Source organism: Oryx dammah, unplaced genomic scaffold (assembly GCF_014754425.2).
Source record: "Oryx dammah isolate SB20612 unplaced genomic scaffold, SCBI_Odam_1.1 HiC_scaffold_2, whole genome shotgun sequence".
Classification (NCBI taxonomy): domain Eukaryota; kingdom Metazoa; phylum Chordata; class Mammalia; order Artiodactyla; family Bovidae; genus Oryx; species Oryx dammah.
In genome coordinates, this window is record NW_024070186.1 from 196,970,121 (window position 1) to 196,974,923 (window position 4,803).

A 4,803-nucleotide genomic window follows, 5' to 3' on the forward strand; every position below is an offset into this window, starting at 1 on the left:
CACCACCATCACCACCGCCTCCATCACCTCCACCACCACCGCCTCCATCACCGGCATCGCCCTCACCACCACCTCCGCCGCCGCCACCACATCTGCCCAGCCTGCCCGTGCCACCTGCAGCGGCCACTGACTGTTGCAGCCTCACCAACCGTGACTCCTTCCAGTCCACCTGTTTCACCTCAGAGGGATCATTTAAACACCTGACGGTGTCACAGAGCCCACTTGAATCTCTCCAGTGGCACCCTGGCACTCTCATGATGGGAACTGATGGCAGAGATTAGGCAGCAACCCATCATTAGCCGTAATTTTATCCCTTTCTTCAAAATTTTAACAATGAGGTAAAGAATTGCAAGTGAAAGTGAGGTTATCTTTACCTCCTGTACCAGTTCCATTATTTCCCTCCACTCTCTGGAAGCAGTTAGCATCAAAAACTTGGTATAAACACATTAATTCTTGATTTTATTTTTCTACATATATATGCTATCATAAACAATGCTGGTATTGTTTTGTATATCTTACAATTTTGTACAAATGACATCAAATATTTCACATTATTCTGAAATTTTTGTTTCATGGGATCTATTCATTCTGATAAGTAGGGATCTATTAACTGCTTACGCTATTTCATTATATGCATATCTATGATTTATTTATATTTTATACTAACGGTCATTTAGGTTACTTCCGAGTTCTCATTAAACAGACTGTTGGGGTAGATGTGGGACACAGATACTAGTTTCTCTATATCCAGGAACAAACTGTACTCGGTAGAGACCTTCTAATGACTGAAACTGTCCACACATGATTCACATGGGGTATAGCCCCTATGCCTGAACAGAACTGGCCAGTTACTTCTTAGCGATGTCTCAGAGACAATTTTTTAAAAATTATTTTATTGAAGCATGACTGGAGTGTTAATTTCTAATGTACAGCAAAGTGATTCAGTTTGATTCACATATGTATGAATATATATTGTACACATAATACATCTTAATACATATAATTGAATACGCATATAACGCATATTGATCTAACTGGATGCCTGTTACATACATGTATTCTTTTTCGTGTCACTCCATTGTGGTTGGCCACAGGACATCACCTACGGCTCCGTGTGCTGCACAGCAGGACCCGCCGTCTGTCCGTCCTGTATGCGGTGGTTTGCATCTGTGAACCCCCCACTCCCAGCCCCGCCCTCTGGCCCGCCCCGCCCGGCAGCCGCGAGTCTGCTCTCTGTGAGTCTGTCTCTGTTTCACAGGTAAGCCCACCTGTCTCGCATCTTAGGTCCACATGCAAGTGCTGCCACATGACGTCGTCTTTCTCTCTGATGCGCTTCGCTTAGAATGGTATCTCTCGGCCCATCCGTGGTGCTGCACACGGCGTTGTCGCATCCGCCTTGTGGCTGAGCAGCATTGCACCGACTCCGCGCGACCCCACAGACGGCAGCCCACCAGGCTCCTCCATCCACGGGGTTTTCCAGGCAAGAGTACTGGAGGGGGGCGCCGTGGACACGACTGCAGCGACTCAGCAGTAGCGGCAGCAGCACCCCAGCGCACACACGCGCCACATCTGTGTCCATCCACCTGCTGATGGGCACGCACGCTGTTTGCCCGTCTTGACCATTGTAAGTAGCGCTGCTGTAACCACAGGGGTGCGTGCATCTTTTGAATTAAAGTTTCTTCTGGATATATGCCCAGGAGTGGGATTGCTGGATCACATGGCAATTAGAGACAATTTCTGCAAGGAACTGAAGACTTATCTGGTTCCTTCTAATTCTCTGTGGTTCTAGGTATTGGGGGTGTAATCTTTTGCAATCAGGGGTTGGCAAGCTGTAGCCAGAAGGCAAAATTCAGCCTGATGCCTGTTTTTGTAAATACCATTTCACTGGGACACAGCCATACTCATTCATTTACATACTGTGTATGGCGTGTTCATGCTGAAACGATCTGGCTGAGTAGTCACATAATAAAATCAGCAACATTTACTATCTTGGCCCTTTACAAAAGTGCTAGAAGATTTGGGCTTCATAGCTTGCACTATTTTAAATAAGTCACCCAGCATCTCTTTGCTTTGGCAGCTCACTGTAGTTTCAGAACTCAGTGCAATGCCTGGAACACAGCTGGTGCTCAATAAATACTTGCGTTAACAAGCCAGAGGGTGATTGGATGACTGGTAAGGCACTCTCTTGCAGCAAGAACACTGAAAAAGGGTCCTCGAGGGCAGAGGTCTCGCCTGTGCCCTTCCCACCTGCCACACCACCCACCCCAAGGGAGACCCTCACCATGTGCGTGTTGCCTGGAATTGGGCAGGTCTGCACAGGCGGCCTTTTATTCATTAAACATGGGCCCCCGTGTCCTCAGGCTGTGCCCCATCAGTAAATCAGCAGTCTTGGTCAGCTTGGAGAAGCTCGAGGGAAGAGGCGCTTCCTCTCTTGTCTTCAAACAGACGTACGTCTAGTGGGTCTGACTCAGAACAGTGACACCGCCAGAGGGCACGGGTGAGCGGGACTAACTGTTCCCTCAGCTGAGCCATCCTCTGTCGGGAGCTGGCAAATGCGGAGAGGGCTGGCCAGTGACCTATTGGCCACACAGGGCCGAGGACTTACCAAACCCACAGTACTTGACTCTCATCAAAGCAAAACCCAGAGTTTCAAACCATTCAAACGTATCGCACCCCAGAGCTCATAAATGCACAGGGATCTACGTCAAGGACTGTGCCAGGGCTGGGCACGACAGACCTGCTCTGCAGGAACCAGGCGTGCTTGCTGCTGCCACGTCTCCCTTTGCGGCCTCATCCTTCAAGAAGCATGTCCAGGGTCACCCGCCTCTCCAGGAAGTCTTCCCTGAACTCACCTGTAAAACTACCTACCTCTCAAATTTATGACGACCCTACAAAGGACTTGTGACTAGTAGTCATGAAATTCTGAGCCATCCTCCATGCCTAATGAGCAATCTCAGAGAAAAAGGACAGACGAGGAAGATGAAAAAAATCTAATCTCATTTGTTTTACTAGCTTAACTCTCAAGAGTCTTCATCTGGGAAGGGGAAGAATTCCGGCCTCACCTCGACAGGGGGAGAGTTCAGTGTCTCAGTCCACACAGCCTGCCTCAAATCTTCCCCAACTCTATCTACTCATCACACCCACTTCCATTATTAAAAGATGCCAGCTGCAATGCAGTGAATGCTTATGTCTTTCCAAAACTCGTATCTAGAAATCCCAGCCCCCAAGGTGATGGGGAATGACGAGCTCATGAGAGCAGAGCCCTCAAGCACGGGATCGTGTTTGGTCGCTCAGCCATGTCAGACTCTTTACGACCCAATGGACTGTAGCCTGCCAGTCTCCTCTGTCTATGGAATTTTCCAGGCAAGAATACCGGAGTGGGTTGCCATGTACTTCTCCAGGGGATCCTCCCAGTGCATGGATCAAACCCACATTTCCTGTGTCTCCTGCATCGGCAGGCGTGTTCTTTACCGCTAAGCCACCAAGGAAACCCGATGGCATCAGTGCCCTTACAGAGAGACCCCAGAGATCCCTCGCTCCTTCCATTACGTGAGGACCCAGCAACAAAGCAGCTGTCCACAAACCAGGACTCTGGTCTTCACTAGACTCCAAACCTGCCAGCATCTTGACCTGGGACTCCTAACCTCCAGGACTATGAGAAACGTGTATTGTCTAAGCCTCCCAGTCTAAGCTAAATTCGTTTTAGCAGCCTGCATGGACTAAGAGACCAGCCCGAGACAGAGGATTGAATATAATTCACTAACGAGTGTTTACTAACAATTTCAGGTATTTTAGATTTTTTGTCCCAGAGGAATGTTAAAGCTTCCTGAGGGCAAAGAGTACAGCTTTTATTTCTCTCACGTAGGAGAGCTTCCTGGTGGGCCGGTGACACTCCGCAAGGGGTCAGGGCAACGGTCCTCTTGCTGTTCAGTCGCCGAGTCGTGTCCGAGCCTTTGCACAGGCTGCGGCCCGCCAGGCTCCTCTGCCCATGGGATTTTCCAGGCAAGAACACTGGAGTGGGTTCCCACGCCCTGCTGCAGAGGATCTTCCTAATCCAGGGGCTGAACCAGCACCTCTTATGTCTCCTGCATTGGCAGCTGGGTCTTTGCCCCTAGCGCCACCAGTTTTCATCTAACGTGATGCATTTGAAATGCCCTTCCGAGTGGGTCCAACCGGAGGCCAAAAGCTCTGAGCTCACCTTGCTGCCAGGCGTCAGGTTCTGCCCCGGCCCAGCCCAGCCCCGCTCCCAGGGCCACCGGAGGCATCAGCCATGATCTCATTCTGCAGGAGGGTGACCTGGGGCTCTAAGTTTCCCTCCAAAGGCTTTTAGCCCTGCAGCTCCAGGGGTGACATGGTTGTTACCACCAGACCCCTCGAGTCAGCAACTGAAGGTGAGCAGGACTCAACTTCTCACCAATACCCTCCCCCAAGCCACCCCAGAGTTGGATGAAGGCAATTCGTGTGTCAGCAGCTCCCCAGCAAAGGGATGGGAGCTGTCTGTTTGCCAAGTCCCAGCTCTGAGTTCAGATGGAATGCGGGATTCTGCTCCCAGTTTACCCACAGTGGCTGCCTCATTTATTACTGAGAGCGAGACAGCTCTTGGCAGGGACACGTGACACCTGGCTTGATGCACCTGCCGGCCGGGACAAGAGGGCTGCTACTCAGCCGGCTCTTCCACCTTGACCGACAAGCCGGCTCCCTGACGCCGCACAGACGCACAGCAGAAAGGAGCGCTCTCTCTCTCTCTCCCTCCCCTTCTCTTTCGGTCTCTTTCTGTCTCTCTCCCTCTGTCTCTCCCCCTCT